We start from the raw sequence: 19,745 nt of genomic DNA on the forward strand, positions 1-19,745 counted from the left end.
AAAAATCCAAACATGATAACCAAGTAAAACAATCTATATTTTTAAAGAAATAAGGCCATAAGGATGGGAACTTTCAGAGGTAGTTTCTATTTTCTCCTATTTTGGAAATATGTACATAAAATTTTCTGATTCAGCATATGGGACTCGCTTGTTACCAAAATATGATAACTTTACCTTAACTTTTCCTTTTTTTCTGAATTTCAAAACACTGCCCCACTCAAACAAGTTTGCATCCAAAGGGCTATTATTGCAAACCCACCCTTAAGAGTGAGTACAGAAAGGATGCCCTAAGATTCCCAGATTTGGGGGAGTCTTAGACTTCTGCAAAAATTGGTTTGATACCATCAATTTATTCAACTTTGTTACTAATTTTCTAAATGTTTAGCATTTGGTTTTTGAAACCAGAACTCATCTCAAATACTCTTCATACTATATATGAAAAAAAGAAATGTACAGTCTAATTGGGGAGAAGGAACATGACATTTAAGTAAAAACACAAGTATAATAATCTTGCCATTACTACAACTGTCACACAGTCTGAAAGAAGCACACTTCCCTCTAGTTTTCATAGTGATTGCATCAATAAACTATTAGAAACAACTAAATATCTGACAACAGGCAAAAGATACCTGTGTAATCCTTGAGGGAGAAATAAATATTGCCGTCCCCAACCAGGGGCATCCATGTCTTTAAGAGAGTGTCGTTTTTTCTTGGCTCAAATTCTCAAGAAATCATAGAATATTTCCAAGTTATAAAACAAATATAATTTACTGTAGTTGGCCCCAATATTTCAACATACTAGTATAATTGGCCATGATTAGGAAGAATTTTAATGAAAGGGAAAAAATACTACTCTTATGTATTCTCAGTGTTCCAAAGTATTTTATAACATGATTAGAGAAGCTGAATGAATTATATTTTTTACTTCAGAAAGAAATGAGGGCCTGGAATGAGGCAGTAAGATTAGAAATGGAGGGGGGGGGGGAAATGTCTGTAAGAAAGATTGCAAAGAAACAATTACTGCATAAGACTTGATAACTTACAGAGTTTCATGTAGGGGAAGAACAAAAGGACATATTAGAGATGACTCCACATTTTCTCCTACTCTAGTATGCTAAAATTCTCTACTCTTCCTTCTGCATTTGCTAATAAGCAGCTAAACACAGATTAAATTTGATTTAAACTTTTGTGTGATAATATATAAATACATTTCCACTGATTTTTTAAAGAAAGTCTATAAATTTTATTTATTGTATGTTGAACTTGGCATGATGGTGTTAACAACAGCTGGGGAAGTCCAGCAGGCAGGACTGAAGCTCAAGAGAGACTGTGTGGTCAACCACCTCTCAGAGTTATGAAGGAACAGATGTAACAAGACATGCAATAAGACACAGTGCCAAAGTTCACCATCACTTTTGGGGCTATTCGTTATCTATTTCAAGGATTCTCCTTGGATTAATTTCATGCCAACTCATACATTATTAAAATGTCTTTTTTAAAAAAACAGATTTTTTAAGGAAAAATAAAGTATCCCTAAACATTTGACTTATATGAAAACCTTTGTCCATACTCATATTCTCAAAAGCCAGGAAAGACACAATTTGAAAGAGTGTTGATAGTGACAAACTCAGTTATCTCAAAGACATATACAAGCTGCCCAGGTCTTGCAATCTATTACCACATAGCATAATGCTGTCTACATTGACTGGGCCAGAAATACTTCATTTCACTAGATCGCAATCTTATAAGACAGCCTTGTCATTTTAATTTGTCACTCTTTGTCTCCTATATCTCATTGAAGTCTCATCTCTTCCGCTGAGTGCCATGGGCTACTTCTCTAAGAAAAAAAAAAAAAAAACCCTAAAACCTATCACACTGAGGAGAAAAGGGAAAATCACTAAGAGGAAGTTTGTGTCTAAAGACCCTGCTATAGATTCCATTCCCACAGGCATAGCAGGTGGTATAAATACAATCTAAACTGAGACAGAAAAATGACTTGTTCCTTCTATACCCTGTCTCCAGTGTCTCTGGGAATGTTATATCTGCTTCTTCTATAGCTATTGATTTGGTATCCCTTATCATCCACAGAGCAAAGAGGGGGAAAAGGAAATAGAGTATAGGAGAGTTAATGTCTATGTGGTGTGAGCCTGAAAAAAATGTAGCAATTTTGAATTAATAAGGACAGAAAGCCTATTTCCTTCAGGAATCCTTCCTGTTGATTTAGAAAATAGGTCACCACTTTTTAAATCAAAGTTCCAGCATCTATCAAGAAGTGGTATACAAATATGAGGCACTTTTATTATTACACTTTAGTCTCTCTTTCTTAACTTAATCTAAGGCATTTGTGGCATTGAATAAACACAATGTAAATAACTTGGGGCATTCCATTAGTGTATTTCTCCATTCCCCTTTATTTAAAATTAATTAATTTTTTTCTGATTTATAATGTTCTTCCTTCCTTTTTTATGCTTTGAAGCAGCAATCATAGACATCAGCTGAGATTCCTATAACTCTTTAAAAGCATCAGTTGATTTCATAACTGGAGAATTAGAGATAGCACATCTATATGTTTAACATACATTCCTTTCGTCACAATTCTTCACTTATATTAGGCTTTATTGGAAGACATTTTGCCTTCATAAGACAGGGATTTAATTCATAGCAACATTTGCTTTTTTTTTCCTGCAGTGGAGAAGATGATTACAGAAGAGTACTTATTCCTATATCCAACTAAGCTTTCCCCCCCCCCTCTTCTTTTATCTGATTTCCTGCTTGAATCCAATATATTCAGCAAAGAAACAAGACTTCCCACAATACTGGAGACACCTGGGAATTTGGCAGGTGTCTGGTTGGCCCTCTTCTCTAAGACAAAAAAGAACAACAAACACTCCTCACACCAAGAAAACCCCACAAAATGAAAACTTCAAAACAAACCAAACTAACCAAAAAAAAAAAAAAAAAAAAAAGGAAGCCTATCTATATGAAACTTTTGTGATATTCCTTTTTATTTATTTTTTTTTGGTGCCTCACTGAGAAATTGTTATATGGAACTATAAAAGTGAATACAGATTTATGTTAAATGAAATGACTCAATGTTTATATGAATGTCCATTACCATTTTACAAAATATTAATAAAAAGTAAATATTTAAACCATTTAAAAACTAAAACCTAATATTAGAATCACATGTATCTAATTCTTCATATGTCTTTCATATACATGCTACTTGTCTTAAACTATATGCTTTTAGAGGTCAAAGACCACAAATGTTTAACAAGTTCTGCATGCCATTAGATGCAGGTAAGACACACATAAAAAGAGCTTTTATGTGATAATCTGATATTAAAACTAAAAGTGTGTGCATTAACTCTAGGAGATAAGGAGTGAAATAGAGATGGCTATTAAAGACCAGAAAACAGGACTTAATTTTAGTCACACTCTAAAGCAAAGTATCTAGGATTCCAGTGCTTCCTCTAGTTTATTGTGTTGCTCTCACTGTACATCTTCTGGTACTTTAGCATTGTTAAGACCTCCTCTAATTTATGATTTTAGAACATTGCATGAAGAAGTACTGCTATAACATTTTTTACCCTACAAGAATGCAAAATATAAAATGAATAAATTGAATATTTATAATACATGTGCACAGGTTGACATTAAACAAATGTTTCCTGATAAAGATAGCTATACATCTGCGTGTTCACCTGCTCAAATAACTACAGAAGCATCGGGAAAAACTAGTATGTGAACTAAGTTTCTAAAAATGATGGAATTGATGGGTGTACTAAAATATAGCCTGAAAAAAAGAACATAAATTTAAGTTTTCCAAAAAGTTTTACTGCACATATTTATTTTTCATGTAAATCTGTTCATTTGAAAACAATGACATAAACAATGTGCATCATACAATGTAGGAAACAAACAAAATGAAAACTTGTGTGGATCATAAAAGTGTAGAATGAAGGACTTAGGTTTTTTCACTAGTATACAGTAAGTCCTCAGTTAACATGGACATGTTCTTGGAAACTGAGACGTTAGGCAAAATGACATATAATGAACACATTTTTATCATAGGCAAATTGATATAAACAAGAGTTAAATTCTTAGGAAAACATCACCAAACTTCTAAGTAAAGATACAAAGCACTTCAAGTATTAAACATTGAATTAAATGTGAGCTACACATACATCTTTTAAAAATTAATAAAAACAAGTAAGGTAATTATTTACTCAATTTTTGGTGAATCAGTGAGTGACAGCAATTGTAGTGGTAGGGGATTAAATCAAGGAATAAATGTTTGCAAAGCGAAAATTATAATGAGCTCCTCCTACCACCATGCTGTTAAAAAACAAACAATAATAAATATGGCAGGCTCACTGAGCGCTCTTGTGCCATATTGTTTATTGTGCAATTGTGTGATTATCATCTACTTTACAAATTTTTATTTTACAATAATTCGTATTTATTCATTCATTAATTCATTCATTCATTTTTTAACATATTTATTCCAGTTCAAAGTTGTGGTGGCTAGAGCCTTTCTCTGTAGCACAGGGAGCGAGGCAGGAACCCACCATAGACAGGACACCATTCCATTCCAGGGCATAGTCACACACACATGTACGGCACACACACACACACATACTCAGTACATATATGGATTTGTATGGAACCCTACAAATGATTGTATGGACACATCGACATGCCAATGAACCTGGCATGCATATCATTGGTATGAGGGTAGAAACCAGAGTACCCCCCAAAAGCCACATGCAGACATGGGGAGAACATGCAAACTCCACACAGACAGTGGCTATGAACAGGAATTGATATTTTTCTCAATAATGGTATAAGGAAATGACATTGAATAAAATGATATTATTTGATGGCCTGCTATATTTTATATTAAATAATAATATTAATAATATTTAATAATTTGATATTATTATTTAATAATAGATATATTAAATAATAATATTTTAAATAAAATAAGAGCTACATGTAATAATATCAGTGGTTATTTTGAACAGATTTCTTGGGATAAATTATTTATATGCCATAATAGTCACCCATTATAAATATAAGATTCAATGATGTTGGTATATTTTTTATAATGATGTACAAACATCACCATAATCCAGTTTTAGAACATTTTTGACCCAAAAATTTCCCTTGTGCCATTTTACAGTTAATCCTTGCTTTCATACCCAAGTCCTTTATAATGATTGGCATACAAATTCATACATGTATTGTTAGCTTTATACCTAAATATTTTATTTTCTCTAGGGCAACTGTAAATAGTATATGTTTTTAATTTCAGTTTCCTTATGTTCATTGTTAGTATATAGAAGTATAATTAATTTTTGAGTATTTTGAGTATTGATCTCATAACCTGCAACCTTGCTTATTAGTCATAGGAGTTTGGTTTTCTGCTTTTTGCAGACTTCTTGTAATTTTCCATATAAGCTATCATGTCATCTGCAAATAAGTCTTCTTTCTTCCTTTCCAACATGTAGGACTTCTATGTTTTTTCTTTGTCTTATTGCATTGTCTAGAACTTCTAATACTTTGTGATATAAAAAGAGTGATAGTAGATGTCCTTGCTTTGTATTTTATTAATTGTTGAAGTTTTTTTTTTTTTTTTTTAGGCCCAAGATGTGGCCTATCTTTGTGTATCATTTGTGGACACTTGGAAAAAATGTGCTTTCTGCTGTTGCTGAATGGAAGCATTCTACACATAGCAATTGGATCCTATTGTTTGATGGTATTATTGAACTCTTCTATATCTTTACTTTTGTCTCTCATTTTTCTGTTATTTGTTGAGAGACAAATGTTGAAGTCTTCAACTATAATTGGGCTATATCTCTTTTCAGTTTTATCACTTATTGTCTCATGCATATTGCAGTTTTGTTGCTTGGTGCATTCACATTTGAGAATACTATGTTTTCTTGATGGAGTGATGCTTTTTTCATTATCAAATCATCCTTATCTACCCCAAACAATTTGTTTCATTCTGAAGTCTACTATATCTGGGAGTAATATAGCTACTCCTGTTTTCTTTGGATTAATGTTTACATGGTGAATCTTTTTCCATCCTTCTACTTTTAAGCTTTCTATATCATTATGTTTGAAAAGATATCATTTTATCTTTTGAGTCTATTATGTCTTTGATGAGAATTTCTATTTTTTTCATTTGTTTCAATCATGTTCATAATTACTAACTGGAGTATTTTTTGTTAGCTGCTTACAACTCATTATTAGGTCATTCTGACATCTATCTCATCTCAGTGTTCATTAAGACAATTGTCTTCTTTTATTATTCAAGTTGACATCTTCTTGATTATTTGTATGATGATTAACATTCAATTCAGAACTGGACATTTTGTGAATTATTTCATAAGACTCTGAATCTTATTTAAACCTTGTGTTTTAACAGGCTTCCTATGAAAATGATCTTACAGGAGATGATGCAGCACTTCCTTGCACTGCCTTGATAGTTCAGATGGAATTATTGGTATTCCACTCAGCCAACAATGACACTTGGATGGGAGGGCTCCTTATTACTGCAGGGCACAAGTATTAGCCCACGCTTCTCACCAGATCTCCATTGATACATTCAAGTTGTGAACAGAAGGGAAATTTGATGTTGCTACCCATGTGTCTTCCACTTCCACTTAGGATGATGTCCTCCTTATCACCCCCAAGAGATGGTATTGGGAGGTATGGCCTTTGGTAGGTGATTATTTCATGAGAGCAGAACTCTCATGTATAGGATTAATGTGCTTATAAAAGAGGCCCAGGAGAGACTTCTCAACTCTTCTACCACGTGAGAACTCAGATAAAATGTGTCATCTATGAAATAGAAATCTTGATCTTAGAATCTTGATCTTAGACCTCCTAGTCTCTAGAACTGGGAGAAATAAGTTCCTGCTGTTTATATGCTACACAGTTTATGATATTTTTTGCAGCAGTCTGAATGGACTAAAACAAAAAATTGGTACCAAAAAGTGGGGGTGCTGCTTCAATAATTATCTAAAAATGTGGAAACAGCTTTAGAACTGGGTGAAGATGGGAGAGTTTGGAGGTACATGCTAGAAAAAGCCTATATTGCCATAAGTGAGTTTTTAAGAGTGATTCTGGTAAGAGCCCAAAAAGAAGAAAGAAAGAGTAATTGTGTTTGATGATTGTCTGCTATGGTATGCTTTGATGCTTTTCTTTTTATCTTGTGTGTATCTACTATAAGTTTTTGCTTTGTGGCTGCCACATGGCTTACATAAACCATGTTATAGTTATAACAGTCACTTATATATGAAAACTTTACCCTTTACTACCCTCACACACATTTTATATTTTTTGTTGTCACAATTCACATTTTTTATATTGTGTATTCATTAACAAATTGTTGTCACTATTGTTATTTTCAATATGTTTGTTTTTTAACCTTTACACCAGAGTTAAAAGTAATTTACACATCACAATTGCAGTATTTGAATATTCTGAATTTGATTTTATACATGTCTTTACCATTGGTTTTTATACTTTCCTAAGTTTTCATTTCTCTAATTATTATCTTTTTCTTTCACCTTTTAGAATTCCCTTTAGCTTTCTTGTAAGGCAGGTCTAGTAATGATGATCTCCCTCATCTTTAGTTTGAGAAAGTCTTTTTCTCTTTTTGACTTCTGAAGAACAGCTTTGCCAGGTAAAGTAGTCTTGATTGGCAGGTTTTTTCTTTCTTTCAAGACTTTAAATATATAATCCCACTTTCTTCTGACCTGCAAGATTTCTTCTGAGAAACCCACTGATAGGCTTATGGATATTTCCTTGTATGCAATGAACCCATTTTCTTTTGTTGCTTTCAAAATTCTCTTTGTCTTTGATTTTTTTATTTTATTTTATTTTATTTTTTTGAGACAGAGTTTCACTGTGTTGACCGGGTTAGAGTGCCATGGTGTCAGGCTAGGTCACAGCAACCTCAAATTCCTGGGCTCAAGCAATTCTTTGCTTCAGCCTCCCGAGTAATTGGGACTATAGCATGCACTGCCATGCCCAGCTAATTTTTTCTACATATTTTTAATTTCCCAACTAATTTATTTCTATTTTTTTAGTAGAGATGGGATCTTGCTCTTGCTCATGCTGGTCTCAAACTCCTGAGCTCAAACTATCTGCCTGCCTTGGCCTCCCAGAGTGCTAGGATTACAGGTGTGAGCCACCGCCCCCAGCCTGTCTTTGATTTTTAATAGTTTAATTATAATGTGTCTTACTGAAGACCTCTTTGGATTGAGTATGTTTAGGACCTTTTGAGCTTCATGTACCTGGATGTCTATATATCTCCCATATATGGGAAATTTTCAGCCATTATTTCCTCAAATAAGCTCTGCTTCTTCTTTTTCTCCTTCTGGAATTCCTTTCATGTGTATCTTGGTTCAATTGATGATATTCCATAAATTCCACAGGTTTTCTTAACTAAATTTTTTCTTGTTTTTCTCTTTCTTTTTCATTTTTTTCTCCTTTGGATAGTTTCAAATGATCTGTCTTCGTGTTTACTGGTCCTTAATTCTGTATGATGAAATTTCCTGTTGGTACTCTCGATTGTATATTTCATTTCATTGATTGTATTCCTCAGCTCTAGAGTTTATGCTTCATTATTTCTTATTTCTATCCCTTTGTGAACTTCATCATTTTGATCATGTATTACTTTTCTGATTTTTTTTCAAGTTATATATCTGTTCTCTTGTACATTGTTAGGTTTTCCTAAATAATTATTTTGAATTCTTTTTCTGGCAATGTATGACCTCCATTTCTTTGCAGTCAGTTACTAGGATATTATTGTGTTCCTTCTGTGGTGCCATGCCTCCTTGACTTTTTGTGTTTTTTCTAGCCTTGCATAGATGTCTGCATATTTGATGGAGCAGTTACCTTTTCCAAATTTTGCAGACTGGTTTCAACTAGAAAAGACCTTCAGTTATGGGTGGGTGTGAGAGTACCAGCTGGGTGTTCTGTGATGGTTCAGATTTCATTAGGAATCAAGCATAGTCTCCATGGAGCTCCATCAGCAGAGGTTAGTAACAGCAAAGATGCCAGGGATCCTCAACAGCCAAGGCTGTGGATATCTGCAGCAGCAGTGAGGGTTCGGGGGCCTTTGGTGGCAAAGGTTGCTAGGATCCTCCTCCTGTTCTTTTTGTTTTTCTCTTGGGGGAAGTTATGACCAAGGAGATTCTTCTTGGCACATCTTCCAGTTTACAGGCACATTCACAGTGGCAGAGGCACTAGTGTTTGATATGCAGCACCCATGGAGCAGCCATGAAGCCAGGATCTTGAGCACAGACTCATGTGGAGGGACTGCCATTCCAGGGTACAGGGTAGCAGAGTTACCAATGCCCAGGGTGTAAGCACCTCCACGATAATATTAGTAATAGTGTGAAAGAGATGAATTATTCTGGAACAGTTGGAGAATAGGGTGAAGAATGAAGGTGAGCAAAGAAATACAGGCCTAGAATACAGGGCATGGGAGCTCCCACTATGACAGTGACTTTGTTGTCCTAAGCATAGGCTATCATAGAGTGGGCATAAAGCTGGGGTCCATCATAGCTCCAGAGTCTGGGATACAGTTGCACCTGATGCAATGGTAGCTCTGGTGTCTGCAATGTGAGTGCTGCAGAATAGCTGTGGAGCCAGAGCCATGGACACACACAGAGTGACCACATCTCTAAGGAATGAGTCATGAGCTAGCCCAGAGTGATGGTGCTTTAGTGTTAGAGGTGCAGACGCACATGGAGTGACAGCAGATCCATGGTCAAGAGCACATGTGTACGTGGAGTAGGCACAATTCCAGGGTCTAGGGAGGGTGCAGCATTGGGGCTGTGATGGCCTGTTCCTGGAGCAGTGCAACAGTGGCTCCTTCCCAGAGGGACAGGGCACAGCAATGTCTCCCTCTACAAGGAGTCTGCAGCAGTAATGGCTGTTGGTTACGTTGGTGGTAAAGCTGATGATATCCTCTGCAGAGCAGGCCCCTGGAGTCAGCACTGAGGAGCACTAGGGATCTCTGCAGGGAGTTCAAGGCTTTGGCAGAGACTGCCAAGGTCCTCAGTGGCAAAGGCTGTTGGGGTCCTCCACCATCTTGCTGATGTTCCCATCATGAATTCTTTTTCATCTATCTGAATAATCACTGGAGAACTGTCCTTAGTTTATTCTACTTTTATTTGTTTTGCTTATCCATTTAACACAAACATTTTATGCTATAATGTCATTTACTTTTCCCCTACATCTTGATTTTTAATAGTTGTACAGTATAATATTTTATGTATTTACCATAGTCTACTTAATCAACTCTCTATAGGCATACACTTAGGTGGTTTATAATATTTTGATATTAGAAGTAATATAATGATAAACATTGTATACACATGCCTCAGTGATTTTTTTGGATAATTTCCAAGAAATAAATTAGTGGGTATAAAGGTTAAAGCACATTTTAGGATTTTGATACATCTTGTCAAAACACCTTCCAAATTGGATGAATTATATTTCCTCTGACCAGCTGTAGACAAAGAATGCCCATTTTCCTGGACTATCAGTTATACTGGAAGTTATTTTGGAATTTTTGATGGTTGATTCTATTTTTTATATCTCCACTGCTGGCATTGTTATAAAACAACAGCTAATGCTAAAAGATTAATGATAGTACCTGTTAAGAAATGCATAAATACTCAAAGGGAGAACATATAAAAACCCTGGGCATCTGCGTGCCATACTATATAAGATATTAAGTGCTTATTCGTTTATTTGTCCATTTAGAAAACATGTTGTAGCAGGATTAAACTGTATCCCAAAAGAGACATTAACTTGTATTATCCTGAAGTATTTATTATTGCAGCATATGTAACAGATAATATTTGTTTACGTTTTTAATTACTTACATTTTCAGCCAAGAAAATCTCCGAGGATAATGCTTCATTTACAAAAGTGTCGTGGCAAAAGACAACATAATGTAATCACATATTACCAACAATTCCATGACAACGATGCTGTGGTTTTAAAATGACTTCCAAATAAAAGCTTAATTATAGCAAGCTATAAAAAAAATTAAACAGAAGATACAATAATCATACTAAAATTAAATTAAGAAAAAATCACACAGTACATAAAGATGTGAATAGAAATGAAGATCTTGAAACTAAATACCTGGCATATTGTCCATTATGTTCTGAAATCCCATTGTTAGAGTTTAATTGCTCCTTCTTCAGAACTCACAAGGCTGGGTACAAATGAACCATAAGGCTATACTCAATAATCAGAATTGATACAATATATGGAGGAAAGAAGGAACTTTTTATTAAAATTCATTCCTACTTTTTTATTCTAGTGAGGTTGGCGGGCAGGTGGAGTCTGGGAGCTGGATTACATTAGTAATAAGGACAGGAACCACATCATCTTATCCATTTTTCAATTAAATATGCATCACGTTCAGTAAATGGTCTGAAAGAAAGTACATAAATTGCAATCTTTCTTATTGGTGTGGGAACATATTTTTGAATGAATATTTAAATATGCCTATATGTGGTGCCTCATAGTCCTAAAATTAAAAATAAAGTGAGCAAGCCCTGGCAAAAACTTCAACTTGTAAGAATTTGGTGAAGTACAGTCAGGAATATATGATAGACAGAAATCAGAAGGTTGTATCTTTATGTTAGTTGCTAAATACTGTCTCTAAAATGCATGATATATTTCTATTTTATGAATTGCAGAAACCTAATACAATCAATCTATATTTTCATAAAACCATCCTTTCAAGTTAAAGAAGACAAGCCTTGTTAGTCAGATTGGATTTTCAATCAACCCATAATATGTGAGATTTGAGCTGATCTGCCTGTACTCTATTTATAAAGTCACTCTCATTGTGGCACATACATTCCAAGCAAAGTTTCTACAGATGTTTATTGCAAAAGCATTTCTGGGGTAATAGAAGAAATTGTGGGGTAATGTGAGAGAACCTATGGAAGAGAAACTTGTGCTATAGCATGAGAGAATTTAAGAAAATATTGTTGATCTGGCTGGATTTATTTGGAGGATATAACTAAAATGCAAACCTCAAAAGGATAGTCAAGAGTATAACTTTAAAAATGGTTTGTAGGTGGGGCATGGTAGCTCACACCTATAATTCCGGAAATTTGAGAGGCCAAAGTGGGCCTTGGCCTCTTAGCCTCCTTGGCCTCCTTGAGCCCAGGAATTCAAACCTTTAGTGAGCTCTGACTGGGGCACTATGCTCCAGCCTGGGTAGCAAAGTGAGACTCTGTCTCTAAAAAAAAGTCATTTGGCTGCCATTGTATTTGTTATTGCTTCTCCAAAATGCACAAAGGTATTTTATACACGTCTTTCCTTAACTGGCTAACAACAAAGGACCATCACAATTATCTCCAAATCATAATAAAATGAAATACAATGAAGTGCAAATGCCTTTCTTGAAGTCTTTTCATTTCAAGTGAAACCAGAACTAAAACACATGCTGCATTTTATTAGCACCTGATGCCATAGGTTTGGAGTTCCCAGATTCCCCTGAGTCACTTATTAAAATAAATTCCCTAGATCCCAACGTACGCCTATAGAATCAGCATATCCAGGGAAGGATTTTGAGGAAAAAACATTTTAAACAAGTATCCAAGTGATCTTCTGAAAGTTTTAGAAAACTTTGCACTGTGAACCTAATGTCAGTGGTTTGATTTTAAGGGAAGCAAGCTGAGAATCCAAGTGCACAACCCCCAACTTGAGGGAAAAAGAAGACAACATGATGTAGCTTTTGTTATTAATGAGATCCTCTCATCTCTAACTCAACACACAAGCACAAATTTTGCAAAGTTTGCCTTTTCTAATTTAACAATGCCTGCCTATACAAACTGACCTAACAAGAAAACAACATTCAGTTTCTTCCTACTTTATCAGCTAGAACAACAATAATACTATTAGCACTTGTTGAGTATATACTATGTGTATGTTTCCATTCTATTAAACTCATTTAATAATTTTAACAATGCTATAAGGTAGGTACAATTATTAATCCCATAAGCACAATTTTGAATCAAAAGAGAATAGTAGGTCTGGTGTGGTGGCTCATGCCTCTAACCCCACATTCTAGGAGGCCAAGGTGGGAAGATTACTTGAGGCCGGGAGTTTGAGAACGGACTGAGCAAGAAGGAGATCCCATTTCTACAAATAATAGAAAATTTAGCATGGTGTGGTGGTGCTCGCCTGTAGTCCCAGCTACTCAGGAGGCTGAGACAGGAGGATTGTTTGAGCCCAGTTGTTTGAGGTTGCAGTGAGCTATGATGACACGACTGCAGTCTATCAGGTGACAGAGCAAGACTGTGTCTCAAAAACAAAACAAAACAACAAAACAAAACAAAACAAAACCTCAAGAGGATAGTGCCAGAGTGCCATGCTTAGAATTATAATCTTCTAAGTACTCAAATAGCCTAAATTCTGTGGAGAGAAAAAAAAATGCATTTTAATTTTTCACAACAGGGAGTTCTAAATGTGTGAAAAAAAGAGAAAAGCTTTTCTCAATGGAAAACACCAAAAAACTTGGAAAACAAAGTATGTCTGAGATAGTGGGAAAATAAGAAATTTCCTCAGAGGTGAGGAACTATAAGAAAGCCAGTCCACAGTAGCAAGAAAGCCTTGAAGTTTCTTGCCCTTAAGGCATTTGCTGACCTGTTGTGGCCAAAGGTGCCCTCTTGAGAAAAAAGGACAGAGCAAAGCTAAGAGCCAGAGTTAGCTCAAGGTCAGATAATCTCCTCAAAATATGAGACCCTCAAAACTATAAAGTCCTCCATCAGTGTCCTAAGAAACAACCTACCACTTTAAAGAAGACTTGTCTATTTTAGCTTTGCTTCTGAGTAAATTTAGAAAAAATAGGGGGAAAAGTTTCCCCTGAAAATTTCCAGTCATAACTCCACATTCATATAGTTTGGGAACTGAAACTCAAATTCCTATTTGGCCCTCCAAAAACACAAGTCTAATGTTTAGTTTAAAATGCTCCCCAGTAAATATTAATAATTCCCCGAGATTTCTAGTAGAAGCATATAAATCTTCTATGGACGGTCCATCTTTAAACCTAGTCCTCAAAGAATTCTCAAAGATGAGGTCTAAAGACTATAAGACACATAGTCTCATAACTGAAACTATTCCTAAATCATGTGGTAAGAAGCCACCAAGAATGAGTACACACAGAAACAAAAAACTTTAGAATCACACTTGTAAAGTCTAAAGGTATATGAACTAATCAACACAGTATTAAATAACAATAATATTTTTAAAAATAAAATATAGAAATTTTCATTTGATTAGGAAACAGACATTGGGTAGCTCGGAAAAGATATCAAATAAAATGTATGAAAACATAAAATATAACAATTATATTTAGAATATCATGAGATAACTAAAAAGAAATTTTAGACAAGGTTAAAGAGAAAATCATTAGATTCGAAGATCTTAAAAGTAGGCCAGAGGTAAGACAGATTAGCTACAAAGATATAATAATTACATAGATAAGTATTTTTTTTTTAAGAGGGAAAGAGTGCTGCTTCTTACTGTTTCCCAGTCTGTTTCCCAGACAGGGGTGCAGTGGAACAATTATAGCTCACTATAGCCTCAAATTCCTGGGCTCAAGTGATCCTCAAGTGATCCTCCTGCCTCAGCCTCCTGAGTAGTGGGATTAGAGGTTTGTTCCACGATGCCTGGCTAATTGTTTTTATTTTTTGTAGTGATAGTGTGTTATTATGTTGCCCTGGCTTGTATTGAACTCCTGGCCTCAAGTGGCCCTCTCACCTTGGCCCCTTAAAGTGCTGGGATTATAGGTGTGAGCCACTGTACCTGGTCAAAACTATCTATTTCTTCTTTTAAAAAAAAAAAAAAAAAAAGAACAATAGAGGTGAAAAGGATATCTTCAATCAGCAAAATAAATATAATTAATTACATCTTTATCAAAAATAATATTCAAGGAAGAAGATAAAATAAAGATATTTTTCTATTAGAAAAACTGAGAGTTCAAAACTTAAGACTTTCACTAAAAATCCGAAATGGTGTGCTTCCTTTAAGAAGACAGATCTGAGATAAAAAAAAAAAAAAAATTACATAGGAGGAAAATGTTAAACCAGACATATTTTTGCTCTATTAAACTATAACAATAATAACTATTCATTGGATTGTTATAAAATCAAGAAAGAATAAAAATCTTGTACAACAACAGCATTATAGAAAGTTGGTGATTAGAGCTAAATTATTCAAAATCCTATCACTATTTGGGAGAAGGGTGAAGACCTTTATTAACTTTAGATTTTGTTAAATTTAACATGCATGATCAAATTTTTAAATTGATAAAATTATAATGTATAACTTTCCAATTAGTCAAGAAAAATATAAGAGTAAACAAAAACTATTAACCAATTCAATTATATGTGTATATATATTATACATATATAGAGAGAGAAAAGAAGGAAGAGAGGTGACATTCTTTTTGTCCTGCCTTCTATTTTTTCTTATTTGGGGAATTATAAAATTAATCAATATTTTTACTTTTGTTCATTTAAGTTGCTATTATCTTAAAAATCATTTCTTACTTCAGCATAATCTGGCCTATCTTTAGTGATATGACAAAGAAAAACTAAACTGCTATTATTTAAAAATTACATGATTTTCTATGAAGAAAAGCCATGACATATTATAGACAGATTATTGGAATTTAAGAATTTTTCTAGGTTAAAAATATTAGAAAGATCAATATCCAAACATATAAAAGAATCTATTTATATAACAGAATGACTTAGAAAATATCCTTAATATAAAGGTAAATTTACAAAAAAATTAAAAAAAAAGAAGTACTATAAATAAATCTAAAAAAGATATGCAATAACTTTATGTAGTGAAGTATAAAATATTATCTATCCAAAGATATTAAAGTCCTAAATAAATAAAGAAGCATATCATATATATGGATAGGAATAATAAATTTTGTAAAAATAAAAATTCTTGCCAGATCGATCCATAGATTCAAGGCAATTTCGACCAAATCACACAGCTTTTTATTTTTAAATGGAGGCTGATGAACTGATTTTAAAGATATCCAATATACTCCTAAGAAAAACAAGGTGAGGAACTTCCCTATTATTATCAATACCAACATTAAGAACAAAGTTGAGGCGCGGGGGGAAAAAAATAACAACAAAGTTTACAAGTTTAAATTAGTGTCATATTAGTGCAGGAAAAGATATACCAATGCGATAGTAGAAGTGAGCTCTGAAAGAGCCTTGTGAATAAATGGAGAAATGAGCAATGAGATAACTGGACATTCAGATAGGTAGGGAAAAAATGGACTGTTACACAAGTGGTATAGTTCTAATTGGCTATCTCCATAGATATGAATAAAAACAAAACTAAATGCTACCTTAAACCACACACAAAAATAAGTTACAGGACGATTATGGATATACACTACCAAAAGCGAAATTTTTTTTTGAGACAAAGTCTCGCTTTGTTGTCCAGGCTAGAGTGAGTGCCATGGCATCAGCCTAGCTCACAGCAACCTCAAACTCCTGGGCTCAAGCAATCCTGCTGCCTCAGCCTTCCGAGTAGCTGGGACTACAGGCATGTGCCACTATGCCCGGCTAATTTTTTCTATATGTATTAGTTGGCCAATTAATTTGTTTCTGTTTATAGTAAAGACAGGGTCTCGCTCTTGCTCAGGCCAATTTCGAACTCCTGACCTTGAGCAATCCGCCCGCCTTGGCCTCCCAGAGTGCTAGGATTACAGGCGTAAGCCACCGGCGCCCGGCCTAAAAGCAAAATTTTTATATTTTAGAGAAAACTATTATTTGGTGAGGCACCATTTCTTAAATAAACATTGAAGTACAAAACATAAAGGAAAAATAAATTTCACATTATTAAAATTAGAACGTTATATTCATTAAAGGACACCATAACAAAAAGAAAATACACACTCTAGTACTAAAAAAAGATAATTGTGAACATTCAAATGATGAAGGATTAGCCTTTTTAATATATAAAGGATTCCTACAAATAAATAATAAAGGACCAATAACTCCTAGGAAAAATGAGCAAAAACATAAGCAAGCATTTCTATGATGATAAAAAAACAAATAGCAAGCAAACATATTTTGAAAAATTAGTAGTCAGAGAAAGGCAAATTAAACCTACTTTGTTTCACCCACTCATTCATTATATTGATGATAATAATAATTAAAACATCACTAAGTTAAATGTTGACTATGATTTAAAGTAAGGAAACTCATATATGGCTGGAACTGTTAAATAGAAAAACTTGGCAAAACAAAGTTGCATTAATTATCTAGCAAATTCAAATGTGCATATATCCTTTGATTCAGCAATTTCAATCATAGATATATAGCATAGAGTAGCACTATTATACAGAATATATATATACACATATACATACACACAAATACATATATACCTATAAACAGATATACATACTTATAAAGAGAGATGGACAGAGACAAGAGTGTTCAAAACAAAACATTAATTACCAAAATAAATAAACAGATTTTTAAACCTGGTAACAATCCAAATATTTATTGAGTATAGTTAATTCAAAATGTATGTTAAAAATAAGACAATTATTTGAAGTGAAATGATTGATTTACAAATGGATATTTTTGAGTCATAATGTTGAGTGAAAGCAGTAATTTATCAAGATATAGACAATACCTTTCATGTATATAAAATTTAAAAATAAAAATTAAACATATATCACTGAAGAGTGAATATGCATGAGCTAGAACTATAAATCAAGTGAATCGTACTTACATTTTTCGTGTACTTTTTATGTATTACCTGTTTCACACAAAAAAATTCAAATCAGTGAAACAAAGTCATGCCCTAAAAGTAAAATATTTATTGCATAATGTTTGCTCCATCCTGCATCCTCTTTAAGTTTCTCCCAGCTCAGCTTGCTACAAGAAAATTGCAATCAGTTATCATAAAATTTCATTTTCCATGGTTTATCTTAGTAATGTCACACGAGGACACAATACTTATGTATTAGAGATGTAAAGAGATGTGGCTTGAGGGTTCCTACTGTTTCTATTATATTATGTTATTTTAAATAGTAAATATAGGTCCAAATTTAAATATCTGCTTAAAGAGAGAAACAACAATGGGGACTATAATGATATGCAAATACTGTTAGCTCTTCCTGGAAGAATCAAATCTGTGTTTTGTTTTGTGTAATTTTATTTTATTGTCTTTTTGGAAGATATAAGGATGATAATCCAAACCTTTTAAACTACTCATGAGACATAAAATTTGAAAGGGAATATAAATCCATTTTCCAATTTTTGTGACTGAAATATATCACTATATGCTTGGAAAAATTGAGTGACATTTTCCCTTTTAAATGTTTTCAACTTCTCAAATCATGTATTTTTCGTAAATAGAAAAATCTAACAAAACCAGATAGACAACTAAAATAGGCATTATTAGTAAAAGAAACATCCTATATCCTAGAACATTCTCACATTACCTTGGACCTGCAAACAACAGTACACGTTTCTGGATTATACTTGATTAACTAATAAAATTAATTTTATTTAATGAGTTAATAATGTTGGTATTCATCTATCACTGGCTTTCAGTATGATAATTTATTTTAGACAGATACTATTATATGCATATATGCACACAGAAATACATGCATGCATACACAAACACACACACAATATCAAATGAAAGTTTAGTTAAGGCTATAACTAATCTAGTAAATGAGATGAAAATAAAGCAAAAAGCACTTACCCATAAGGAATTTTAAGACCTTGACTTCACAGTGAAATTGAACTTTTAAAAAGCCTCAAGCTCTAATAAAGCAAGGATTCATTATCAAAAGTCTCTATGAAGAGGAAAAACAGGAATATATTAATGACTTAAAGAAACTAAAAATAAGATGACCTCAATCTTTAAGAAGAGAACATAGAATTATGGAAGTATATGGTAAAGACACATTTAATGCCATTTCACTTTGAAACAACTGTCGCCATCAGAAATTAACAATCTTGGCCATATCACACTGAGATATATCTTTGGTCACAGATGAATCTAAACATTTTGCCTCTTGTTGATTATATTCTAAAAGTGTCATAACAATTTTTAGTTACAATTATGAATGGAGAAAAACTTGATTAAAAAATTTTTTTTAAATAAAATAAACATAAGTTTTGGGTTATATCTCTGTATTAATTAGGATTCTGGCAGGTTGCAATGAGCAGAATAAACTAAAGGTGGATTTAGATATAAACAAACAGAAAATGGCCAAACATTATAAATATTACACAGGCATGTTATAGATTCCAAAGGAGAAAATATACAGCTAAACTCTATGAACAGAAAATTTCACTGACAGGTTGTTTTTCTATGAATTGGCTTTCTCTGCCTCTCAGTCACTGTCACGCAGTTGGTGGCAGAGAATCATCTCACATTTTTAACAGTTGCTTTCAAGTGAACAAAAATATATTAGTAACAATTATAAATTCCCTGGAAAGAAACATCTGCTTGGTTCAGGTGGGAAAAAGTGATCTCTTTGGGTTCGGAAGACTAGAATAGGAAGATTGATTATGTGCTCAAGTATGCTTGACAAAGGACGATTGGGATGTAGATAATTTGTAAATTGGAAAAACACACAATTGATAAACTCCAATCTCACTAGGAGTTTATACTCCACTGCCCTT

Source organism: Microcebus murinus, chromosome 8 (assembly GCF_040939455.1).
Source record: "Microcebus murinus isolate Inina chromosome 8, M.murinus_Inina_mat1.0, whole genome shotgun sequence".
NCBI lineage: Eukaryota > Metazoa > Chordata > Mammalia > Primates > Cheirogaleidae > Microcebus > Microcebus murinus.